The sequence below is a fragment of the Nicotiana tomentosiformis genome, chromosome 2 (genome assembly GCF_000390325.3).
Source record: "Nicotiana tomentosiformis chromosome 2, ASM39032v3, whole genome shotgun sequence".
NCBI classification, from domain to species: domain Eukaryota; kingdom Viridiplantae; phylum Streptophyta; class Magnoliopsida; order Solanales; family Solanaceae; genus Nicotiana; species Nicotiana tomentosiformis.
The window spans coordinates 148247920-148260819 of record NC_090813.1 but is presented as its reverse complement, the minus strand read 5'-3'; the positions used below and the strand labels follow the sequence as shown (position 1 = coordinate 148260819).

The 12900-nt window shown below is 36.8% G+C and overlaps 1 long non-coding RNA gene across 1 annotated transcript; it reads right to left on the bottom strand.

Annotated features, from left to right (window-relative positions):
- Nucleotides 1-2766: 2766 nt before the first annotated feature.
- Nucleotides 2767-10918, bottom strand: LOC138906721 (uncharacterized). The gene is made up of 2 exons (XR_011414318.1): nt 8833-10918; nt 2767-3098 (listed from the first exon to the last, which is right to left on the bottom strand). It is a non-coding gene; the product is annotated as an uncharacterized lncRNA (long non-coding RNA).
- Nucleotides 10919-12900: the final 1982 nt, after the last annotated feature.

The following is a 12900-nucleotide window of genomic DNA, read 5'->3' as shown; positions in this document are numbered from 1 at the left end:
AAAACCTCAACGACAGAGGAAAATCAAAGACGAAAAACAAATGACCAAAATCTAACACAGAACCACAACACAAACCCAAGCGAAAAAACTCGACGACGATCTTGGACTCTCGTTGGAACTTGATTGTTTTGACCCCTCGAACGAACGTGTTGTTGTTTCTGCCTGTGGAAATGAACTACTGACAAGATGGATTTTCGGTGATCACGTGACTACTTGGTGGTGAACTCATGGGTCTTTTATGGTTATTAAATAAGGGGTTGTTTCGTGGTGGAGTTGGCAACGTATTTGATATGCTATTTTAGGTCATTTTTTGGGGGTGGTTTGGGCTAGTTTGGAAGTATTTTACATGGCTATCGATTGTGGTTCACGTAGCTGATTCAGGGAGGGGGGCTAGTTTGGAATTATTTTTCATGGCTATCCATGGTGATTCACGTGGCTATTTCGGGGAGGGGGGAGAGGGGGTGCTTTGCGGCTAGTTTGGTCCATTTGCGGATAATTTTGGGGCTGGTTTTTGGTGGACTTGATGGAGGCGGGCTTTAGGTGTTAAAGGATGGTATTTGGTGGTTAAAATTTACTTTTAGTGTGAAAACAGTTAGTTTTGAAGTTCCTGCCATGATGGTACACGGTAATAAGCTACTGCATTTATTTTTTTAGGAAGAAGGAGCAGTTGCGTTTTTTAATTACTAGCTTTAGGTTGCTTGATTTCTTAACTTCTGGGTTAGTTTTTCTCAGCTACTACTGCTCCTAAGGTTTAGGGAAGAAGTAGAGTTGGTTTAACAACTCCTTTGGTTCTAAAACTACTGCTGCATTTTTAGTAGCTCTAGGGTTTTGCTATTCCTCTTTTTTGTGCCCTCCTTCTTGTTGTGTTTGTGTGTGTATTTATAGGAAATGCATATAGGAAAAAATAGAATCCTATGTGGTGAGAGGGTTGTTGGGAAGGTAAGAGTGACGTGGAAATATTTGTTCCTATCGTATGTGTTGTACGTGAGTATTTTTATGTACTGAGTTGTGAGAAAGTATTTCTTGGAGCTAAAGTTTTAAGTAATGGATAAGAATGAAAAATGGTAAAAGAAAAATATTGTGCATATGTGAATGTAAAAAATTATGATGGTGTGTGCACTGTAAGAGTGTTGTACGTGAGAAATGTGCAAGTAAGATGAATTATGTAACAACATGATCGGTCGTTTTGAACTTTATCATTATGTTCGCTGGTTTGAAACCTTGAATAGTTTCAGATAATGCATTATGACTTACTTTTATAGTTTATTTTGATGTTCGGGAGGTTCGCGATTGATTTAAAAGAATAATTTTTAATTTAGAAGCTTTAGGCTAGAAGAGTTGACCATGTTTAACTTTTAAGTAAATAACCTCGAAATTGGAAGGTTGCAATAGGTTTGTGTGATAATTTTATACTTGGGCGTATGTTCAGGTCGAGTCTTGAGCGGCCCGAGAGCAATTCAACACCTTATGTCGGAAGTTGGAAATTTAAAAGTTTAAGTGTTAAAAACAGTTGGTTTGAAGTGGAATTTAGGGAATTCGGGCTTGAAATTTGTTTTAGAAGCTTGAGCAAGTATGTTATGGGTGTTCGAACTTAGTCTGATGACTTGGAGTCGGTCCGTGGGGCTCGAAGTAAATCAGACGCTTGGTTGGAAGTTTAGAGCTTATGAACTTAGGAGAAGCTCAAAGGTGTGGTTTGACCATTGATTCCTTGATGTGATGATTTCATACATGTTTGAAGGCTTTGAATAGGTCCGGATAGTATTATTAGACTTATTGGTATGATTAGGCGGGATCCTGGGTGGCTTGGGTGAGTTTCGGACCACCCAAAGCATGTTTGAAATTCTACAGAATCAGCATGTATTAATACACAAAGAAAGTGAATATTATCACAAATTTGTGTTGCATGACCCCGAAACGCAATAAGATGAACACAAAAGTCATGACGAAGACATAATAATTTCATGTCAAAACAATTCTACAGTATCAGCATGTACTAATATATACGAAAAAAAGGATATAATCATAAATTCATGTTGCATGACCTCAAAAAGCAATAAAATGAACTCGAAAGTCATGACAAAGCAATAAGTATTTGTCACTAGGCCAATTCTTATGGACCTACAAAATTTCAGACCAATCGGACTCCGTAAATAAAAATCAGCATGTATATTGATGTGCTGGTGTCTGGTGTTTATCGCGTTCGCAAGGGGAGTCTCATGTTCGGATGAATGAGTTGGGTTGGAGGAATTTTTCTCTTCGCGCTCACGATGGTGCAGCTGCATTCACGAGGAAGGAGCTGAGGCTGAGAGTTAAGCTTCGCGAAGGCAGGGTCGCATTTGCGGAGGAGGCTGGGATGGAAGGCATCTCATTCGCGTGGGTCTGTGTCACATTCGCGAAGAGGATTCCTGGCAGAAGAATTTTGTGCTTCGTGAACTTGAGGCACGCGTCGCATTCGCGAACGAAGTACCTAAGCAGACTTATAAGTTTAAATTTCGGGACTTATCTCATTTCTCTCATTGCAAAGCGATCTGGTGTGATTCTTGAAGTCCATTTTCATCATCTATCATAAGGAAATTATTCCAACTTGTTGTGAGCTAAATACATGGACTATATTGTCACGTCCCAACCTCGGGAAGTGCGACTGTCGCTCAACCGAGTGAACCCGGTCGAGTAAGCCTGTTAAATACTTTCTATCCCACTCACCCATGATCAAGAAAAATAAAAAGACATGATTTCATTAATTAAACAGTGGGAAGTTCATACATATAATATTAAACCGTTTCATTAGCTATTTCGCCTTTAAGTCTCAAAATACACATAATCTTATAGTCTGAGTGGAACAAGTGATCAAACACAACATAACTTGTTTAACATTCCCAACACCCGTATACAACCCACATAGTGTCTACGGAGCCTCTAAAGATATAAAAGAGTGTAAAGAAGGTGCCGGCAACAAGGCCCCGGCTATACCTCAAAAAGTACAACAATATAAACAAAAGATATATTACATGACTCCGGAATGAAATGGAGTTCACCGAGTCCGCTGAGAAGAGGATGCAACACCTATCTGTGATCAACACTGTCTGCTATGGAACCACCTGCATCCATTTAAAGATGCAGTGCCCCCGATAAAAGGGACATTAGTACTGTCGAATAGTACTAGTATGTATAGCTAAATACCATCTCAATAGAATGAATACAAGGGATACAGTCAAGGATTCAATAAGCGCTTCAAATAACATTAAAACATCAAGTTAAGGATCACATAGATTTTTAAGTCAACTCCCGCATTATTAGGTTGGATGATTTTTAGTGCCAATATACCACAGTCCACAATACCACCATGTTCTTACACGGAGTCCGATCTCGGCCCGATCAGCTAAGCCATCTCATTTGAGACATCAACCATATTCACTATTTCATTCACAATACCACCGTGTTATTACACGGAATCCGATCTCGGCCCAATTGGCTAAGCCATCTCATTTGAGACATCAACCATGCTTACAATTTCACTCACAATACCACCGTGTTATTACACGAATTCCGATATCGGCCCGATCGGCTAAGCCATCTCATTCGAGACATCAACCATTTCAATCGATCATCTTACTTCATATTTCTTTCCCATCTTTTCAGCACATTGGCACAAGTGGCTTTAATTATAAAGTCGTTCTTGGCACTTGGCCTTATTTCATAATTTAAGTTCTTTTCCACAATCCAACATTAATATTATCATCAATAACAACACAGTTTTCATTCAAGACTCTTGATTTCACATGTGAGCAATTTAGAATTCAAGGCACATATAGGCTTTTCACACAATTTGGCATAACAGTCCTTAATCGAATTTGACTTGAAGTCTAGGCATATTAGCACATACTCTAAGTCTTGAACATTTCTTCAGATGACGAGATAACATGATGAAAGTATGGGAATACATATTACCCATATATTTGCCAAGCAAGCACATTCGGGACAGCAATTTCTAGGATGTTCAATTTGGGACTTACGTCGATTGCATGAATACCGTGGGATTCAATTCTAAGAATAGGGGGTTTAGCCAACATACCTCAATTGAGCCTCTTAAAACTCTACGACGTTCCAGAATATTAGCAACTTCAATCTCTTTTAGTAATATAGCAAAATTGAACCAAAAATTAGGAAAACGATCATAATTCTAGCTCACTTGAGCATTCTATCAAATACTATGTGTGTATAGACTCCAACAACCCACACCCAATTCTTTTCTATCTTTAACTCACAACCTCCCCACATACCTTAGGAACACATGCATGCAAGGTAAGCACTCTCATCCCCATAAATTACCTTACTAATGGCCCATTCTAGTTACATTTTGAAATTAAGAGTTTGGGTGATAGAATCTAAGTGAGAATTGAAGAGCAATTTGATGAAGATCACTTTCTCACTCTAAAAATAAGTTCAAAATGGCCCAAGGTAGGTTTTTTAACAGAATAGGGTCGGGTTTAAAAACTCCAAAAATGAAGTTCTGAAACAGGTTCTGTGATCGCATAATTGATATGTGATCCGCATATCGGTCGCATAATTTGGCCTCCAAAACTAGGCGTGACTGACCCAATCTGCGGTCACTATGCGGCCCGCAGACCTGTTCTGCGGTCGCATAATGCACCGCAGAACGGTTCTGCGGTCGCATAGTGCACCACAGAACCTCCCTCCGAAAAATCCCAAAGCGGGATATGCGACAAGAGTGCGGCCCGCGAAGTAGTTATGCAGTCGCATAATGGCCGTAAAATTTGATATCAAAATGACCCAGAAAACTGACCCCCTCTGCGACCATTCTGCAGTCCGCATAGTGGTTCTGCGGTCGCAGCATAGGCCGCAGAAATGCCTACTTCTGCCCAACATTTTCTTCAACTCCCTAGCGCACTGCTCAATCCAAAAAGTCCGAACCGCGGCGAGCTAACCTCTACGCCTATTTCGGCATCACGGAAATCCCGATTTTTAGGAAAATTTTACGGGGCCTTACATATATATGGAATTTAACATGAAAATTGGTAGAAATTATGGGATTTTAGTAGAAACCTAAAATTTGGTAAAAAAGAGATTTGACCACAAAATCGAATATGGATTAGAGAACAAATTATAAATTTGATTTCATGGTACTATGGGTAACATCTACTCTAGAGAATTTTTAGAATCCGAGCGCGCAAACCCGGGGTTGACTTTTGATTGACCAGATAAATTATGGATTCTTGAGTATGTTTTGATTGGTCAGCATGTTCTTTGGCTAGTTTTGAGTTGTTCGGTGTTGGTTCGATGTGTTAGAGCGGCGTGGGAACCGTCATCGAATTTCAGAGCGAGGTAAGTCTCTACGTAAACTTGTAGAAAGAACTTATCCCCGTAGGTGCTCGATCTGCTATACGATGTGTGTTACGGGAGCTACGTACGTACAAGATGATGAGCGTACGTAAGTATGCTACATTTGGCACATTCGGGTTGACTTAGACTTATACCATGCTTTAGCTGTACTACTTGATTTAATCTGGCATGTTTAAATACTTTAATTTATTATTTAGCCTGAGACTAGACTTGCGTAGTTTACCAAGTTTGTTATCCTAAAGACTTGACGTGGTATTTGATTAACCATGGAATTATACCATCTCTACGAATTTACTCCCCTTGTTGTACTTATTTGTTCGGAAATTTCATGATTATTTAATTCATATGTATAGTGATGAGTTAGGCTTGTGACCCGTCGAAAGTTTCAATATTCTTATGGGATAGAGTTGTTCGCCTCAGCAGTAATCTTAGGAGAACACCCCAGTGATATCTTATGGGATCGGGCTGATCGCCTAAGAACTACTCATATGGGATCTGGCCTTTCGCCTCGACAAGATTATGTGGAATATCTGATCGACTCAGCACCATTCTTATGGGATCGAGCCATTTGTTGTGGCAGGATTGTGTGGAATATTTCGATAAAGAGTTAGTGCGTACTTGAGCATCTTGACTCGGATTTGTCATGTGCACATGGTATTAGTAACGTATACACCATTTGAGACAATAATTGGTACTTGATGGTTTCATATTTGGTTGTAGCGACCCGACCGGTCGTTTTGAGTTTTAGCATCCGTTCAGTGGTTCGATGTCTTGAGTGGCTTCATATTGTGTATTATGACTTACGTGTGTGGTCAGTTTTGGTTTTCGAGTGTTCCAGCATTTGATTTGGAAGAATATTTTTTATTTTAGAAGATTAAGTTGGAAACATTGATCGAGGTTTGACTTTTGGGAGAACAACCCCGGAACGGTGTTGATGGCTCCGATAAGTTTGTATAGTGATTTTGGACATGGGCGTATGCCCGAAAAAGGATTCAGAAGTCCCTAGGTTAGTTTGTCATGTTTTGCCGAATGTTGGAAATTTGAGGTTTAGAAAATTCCTAAGTTTGACTATTGGCATGTGATTTGTACTATTGGTACGCGAGTTGTCCGTGCGGTTATGGGGTATTGTTGCTATTGGCACATGAATTATCCATGCGGATCTGAGGTATTGTCACTCTCTTAGCACGTGAGTTATCCGTGCAGATATGAGACATTTATGGTATTGGCATGTGAGTTGTCCGTGCAGCACATGAGTTGTCCATGCAGTTGTGATTTGTAATGTTGGCACAAGATGCCAAGTAATTAAGGTTCATCATTTGGGACCCGTGACTTGTGTTTATGAGGTGTGGTGCCTCGGGGAAATTCTTGAATAAATCTTGTGTGAAAGCGGTTGTTTTAATTAGGTTGTTACTGGTTTTCCCTTTACTTAGTTTCGCTGGACTTAAATTGTATTCTTCTTACCTAACATTGTTATTTCCTGTTGGCTCCTTGTTGTTCATTATTATTTTAGTTCTTATTGCAAGTGTTGTAGAAACATTCTTATCATGTTTAGCTTTATATTGTTCCATGTTAGTTTCATATTTATACTTGTACAGGTTATTATGTCTAGTAGGTGTCTTGACTGTACCTCGTCACTACTTCACCGAGGTTAGTCTTGATACTTACTGGGTACCGCCGTGGTGTACTCATGTTATGCTTTCTGCACATTTTTGTGCAGATCCAGGTACTTCGGAGTTTGTTGATCATTAGCTAGCTGATTGGGCATTGCTGTGGAGACTCAAGGTATACTTGCCGTCGCGTTCGCAAGCCTCAGAGTCACCTTCTAAAATTTTACTTTGTTACTATTTATTTCTATTCCGGAATAGTTGTACTTAAAGATTTTCTAGTAAACTCAGTAGAGCTTATGACTTGTACTACCGATTTTGAGATATTGTATCGTACTTGGGATTGTTGGCTTATTATAGAAATTTCTTTTTCATGCTTTGTCGCGCCCCGTTTTTCTCTCGAAATCCGATTTCGACGTGTGACAACTCTTTTAAAATAGTATTTAAAGGAAAAGAGTCGCCACCTAACGATATTTAAGGTGCGTTAGGGCACCTACTTGTAAATAACTCTATTTTAACTAGTCAACGTCGCCGAAGATCGGGTAAGGGCTTAAGTTACCTCAAAGAAAAGGTGTTAGGCACTCTTCGAGGTCCACAACTGTGGATCCCGGCCAAACTTAAAACTATGTGGATTAGGCTAGGTGATCAAAGAAATAAAGAAATATAAAAGTCGAAGAATTTTATTATAACACAAAAGGAATTGGTACTAATCTTTAATGATTATAAAGATACCACTACATTGGTCTATGTTAAACGACTAAGTATAGGTAACAAGTATGTAAAGAAAAAAAGGTTAGGGGGAGGGGGGGGGTTATAAGTTTTTTAGCCTAAAGAATCACCCTGTGCAACATAAATAATACTTCGCAAACTCCCTTAAGATAGGGGATTACTCATATTATTCAGCGAGAACAGACTATCATCTCCTGCTACCCAATTACTATGTTGAAGTTATTACTTAAAGGCGTTCTAATTCAGTTCTAAGTCGCATCCTATGCGTGCACTACCCGTCCCATGCCTATGGTCCAGGAGGCTTTGGACCTCTATTTGGATGGTTCTAGACTTAGGCTGCTCAAAAATGATAAAACTAATCGCGCATTCAAAAAAACAAAGAGGACTGCACATAATAGCAAAGAGTGGCTCATGTTAGCCTCCACACATAAACAAAGAAGCACGCAAACTGATTTTCAGATTAAGCAATTGAACGTTTCGAACTTGAGACTTAGAATCTTTTGATCCTATAGGCATGATCTCTATATGATTCTAATATCAAACAAGCAATGCTGCATTTTAGGCCAACGTACGGATTAAATCATTATAAGTCGTATAGACATGGTTTCTAAGTGATTCTGATTTTAGCAATATACATGCAACGGATTTGCAGATTACAAGCCTATAGGCATGCTATCTAGATGAGCAATACAAACAATATAGGCAGCTGATTGATTATTAAACCCATAGGCATGAGCAGTACCATGATAATTGAGGCAACTGATAGATTAATCATTCGAAGTCCTATAGGCATGGCACCTAGGTAAGTAGAATATTGCATTGCTACGCCCTATAGTCCTGTTATCTAAGAAAACACAGTAGTGGAGACTAGTACAGCAGATACTTGAAATAGCATGCGTTGGCAAGTTAAGTGATGTGCGTGTGACTCCTATAGGCGGGCTATATACTCATGAAATTAAGCATGTGAAGCAAATAGCGAATAAATCACATAGATCCTATAGGCATGCTTTCTACCCATTTATGTGAGAATTAGAATACCCAACCCCTTTTTCATTATTACATTAGTATCATCACAAGACTATTACAAAGCAGATTAAAAGAACTAATAACAAGATGGACTTCAAGACTTTGAACAAACCTTTCTTGGAATTTTCCCACGCCCAGGCAACTCCCAAACTCAGCCCAAATAGGCCGCTTCAGGCCTCTGCCAACCAAACTATACAAGCACATATGCAAGAACACACTATTATATGGTCACTATTACCATTTTAGTTCCTGAGCGCATGGTCTCTAATTTTTTTTAAGTAATTAAAGCCATTCCAAACAAAGATAGGATACCCAACATGGATTCACACATGAAAGATTATAAATGTTAATGGCAGATGGTTACGAAAACTGATTCAGATCCTATGGTCAGAGTGCCTAGGTGATGTACACATTCAAATTCTACTAACATAAAACAAACAAACGTTTAGGAGGCTTTGCAAAAAAAAAAATTCTTTTGGTCATCAACAAGTCTATGGCATGGTATTTGAGACGTCCGATTCACTTTCAGTCATATAAACCAAGCAAGGGACGAGCACTATCAAGTACGATTTTACGTAAGAACATGCTTATTTACCTTAAAGGCCTGATATCTAGGCTTAGCTATACAACCGAGCATGTTCATGTAGTAGAGATCTATAATAGACAGGAAGATGCTAGACAAGGTTATGAGTTGTCCTATTAAACATGAAGTTAATCACTTCATAATCGTAAATGTGGCACATGGTGGTTAAAATCCTGTGACATGTATGTACGTGAATAAATTCTAGTAATAAGATTAAACCACAGAGAACTACCATACATCGCTTAGGCAGATTTTTATTTAAGAAGCATCAAGTTAGCCCTTTTAATTGTAAGGATATGGTGTTTAAGTGAAAGACAGAAACTTAAGTATCAAATAAAAATCTGCACATACACAAAGTTATTACTTATTTGGTTAAGCCTAAGTCATAGTATCTATTCGACAAAATATTCTAAACAAGTCCAAACAGATAATAATCCTACATACAGGTTATCTAGCGCATAAAAATCACGATACAAAATAGAGTTAAGCACATATTGAGGTTCAAAAGACGTACCCGGGCATTGAAACTGGGCATGTTTTCAATGGAACTTCGCACGATATTTGGCATAACCAAGTGCGAACAACACACAAGAGCAAGTAGAAGGGGCCGGAAATCATAGAAGAAGACTAATATGTTCTAGAAAATTACTAGCACATAAAAGAATCGTAATGCGTCGTTCACGAACTAACCAATTGAAGAGCAGATCAGCAATAGAATAAGAAATACCGGGATTCCAATCCTGGACAACAGTAAGCGAACCAAATATTCTCCACAGTATGCAGTAATATGCGCAAGAAACTTGAACAGTAGCAACAAGAAACGACACTCGAACTTGACACCTCAAAATCACCAGAACTTCAAGAGTTTCCAGTAGTATTTATGTCGAACGAGTATAAAGCATCAAGCTTTAATTTGCTTGCAGCGATAAAGTAAAAGATAATAAAGACTGCTTTAGTAGAAGTGACTGAAAAACCTCCCGTTTAGCTAAAGAACTACTGGTATTTATACTTGTAGAAGGTTAGTACTCGGGTGAAATTAACAGAGAAAAAATTAAGGCTGCAAGTTAGGAAAGAATTGATTTTAATAGAATCAATCAGATGTTAATCTGATTCAATATAAGTGTAAGAAAAAATCTGCAAAATTAAGTTGTCACATAATTAGAGTAAGAATCTATGACATGAAAGGAAAGCTTTTGAAAAGAAACAAAATGTACAAGATCGAGATTTTGAAAAACCAAATTGATGGAAGGGGAGCCAACTCAGTAAAAGAAAAGAGAGTTGAACCTGGACTGATTCTTCAATAAAATCCGTACCCAAACCTTCCGCCAAAATTCGTTCTTTAAAGGAAGAAAATAGTTTCTGATTTTAAGTGATTAGGGAAGAGATTGTGCTATGACACTTAGCAATAAAATGGCAAAACAATTAAGGAAAGAAAATAATTAAAAAGGAAGGAAATAAAGAGACTAATTAAAGTGATATAAATAGAGAAATGAAGGAAAGGGAAAAATGGGTATTCTGACGAGGAAGATAACGAGGAGGAAGAAGGGGAATTGGTCTGGTTTTGGGATTAATTTAGAGAAAGGATTTCTTGTTTGGAAAATACTGTGAAGGGCCAAATGGGATATTGGGGGCATTGGGCTTAGTTTAGTCTACTAGTAAAACGGACTAGGAATAGTAGATGGGTTTAATTAACAGAAAATTGGGGTATCCAAATGAGAAAGCTATGGGCTGCTATTTTAGTCAAGTGATCATAACTAATTTAAAAAAAAAACTAACTAATAAGTTATAATTAAACAAAATATATAAAGTGAAATTTTAGAAAAAATAAAATGTTACTTTACATAAATACAGGAACAGGGTAAAATAAATTGCAATACCTTTTGTTCTTGAAAATTATTAATTTAACGAATAAAATATGTGGCAAATATTTATAATAAAGGTAAAAAATATAAACTTATAATACTTGAATTAAGATAAAAATATTATAACTATCATTATGACCGTTAGAAGTAAAATAGCAGCTTAGTGGGATAAATTCGGGTACAAAAGGACAAATTTGGGTGTCAACGTGCTTAATAGTTAATTTATTAAAATATGTTATATATTCAATAAGTGTGAGGCTTACCTAGTCTTAGAAACTAGGTGCCATCACGACATCCTACGGAGAAAAGTTGAGGTCGTGACATTTGAAAGATGAGGAATATAGTTATGAGGAGATGGATTATGATGATTAAGAGATTTGACTATGCAAGTGTTCATAGTGAAGATCATGTTGACAATCTGGTTGCCCCGGTCACAGGTGGAGGTTGCTATGACCTAAACATTTGATGATATCATTTAATACTTGGTCAATATCTCCTAGAGGAGGAAGTTAAAAGGGAAACAATAAGAGATTTTTACACAATAAGTCACTTATTTAAAGTTATTTGTTTAAATAACATCACTTTTGATTTATTATAAAAATAGCAAATTCATTTACAAGTCTAGGACATTAAAGGTTTAGACATTAAATCACTAACAAATTTAAAAATCAATTATCCACAAATTAAGGGATCAATTTATACTTTCTCTCTCATCATCCCTAACAACTTCCGTTTTTTTCTTTATTATTCATTCATATCTCTTGCTTTCAATATTCTATCAAAGTCTCTCCATGTCTCTCCCCACTCCTTCTAGATACCACCATCCTTTTTTCATGACCATTGTTAAGTTCACCAAAATCATTAAAAAATTCAAATTATAAGTGAGAAACGGCAGAAGTTTTCTCGCAAAGCTTTTGGCGAGAAAAGAATGCACTTGTATAAATTTTGAATTATACCATGCATGTTATATATACAATGTATTATTGGTATATTTCTGTATCTATGAATACCATTTGATGGTGACTTATTTTACATACATGTAATATTCACAACATATAATTGGAATATTTGTGTATTTTTCAGAATTGGAAGGTGTTATCGGTGCAAGTTTTTTAATTTTATACATATTTTATACGAATTATAAAGAGATTGTACCCTAGATACATATAATGTATTTTTTATATTGCAGGATTCGGTATTTTAGATTTATATTACACGTGATTTGGATCTATATATATTTATTTCAATTCAAATATATGCGATGTATATATAGGGTATAATTAGCACCTCATAGAGTTTTGAATATAAAAGACACAAAGCAAAACTAACAATGTAACTTTATATGCCATTTATATTTCTAGTATAATATATTCAAATATTATAATTTATATCAATAATATTTTAATAATATATACTTCATAAAATAATTATTTAGCATGCATATACCACTTATACATACTGTATATAATAGTTATAATGTCAATATTCCAACTATTTATCCAAGTAGACATTTTTATCGAAGCATAATTGGAAGAGAGAGAAAAACTAAAATCACATTCATCAATAAATCATCTATGACAAAATCATTCTTCGGAATAGAGATAAAAGACAAGAAAAATTTATTTATGAGTGGAGCGTGAAATCAGTTGAGCATTTAAATACATAGCAATTTCCTAAAATTTAGGAACATGGGTAGGATAACTGTTACGGATTTTTATTTTAAATGTAAATATGT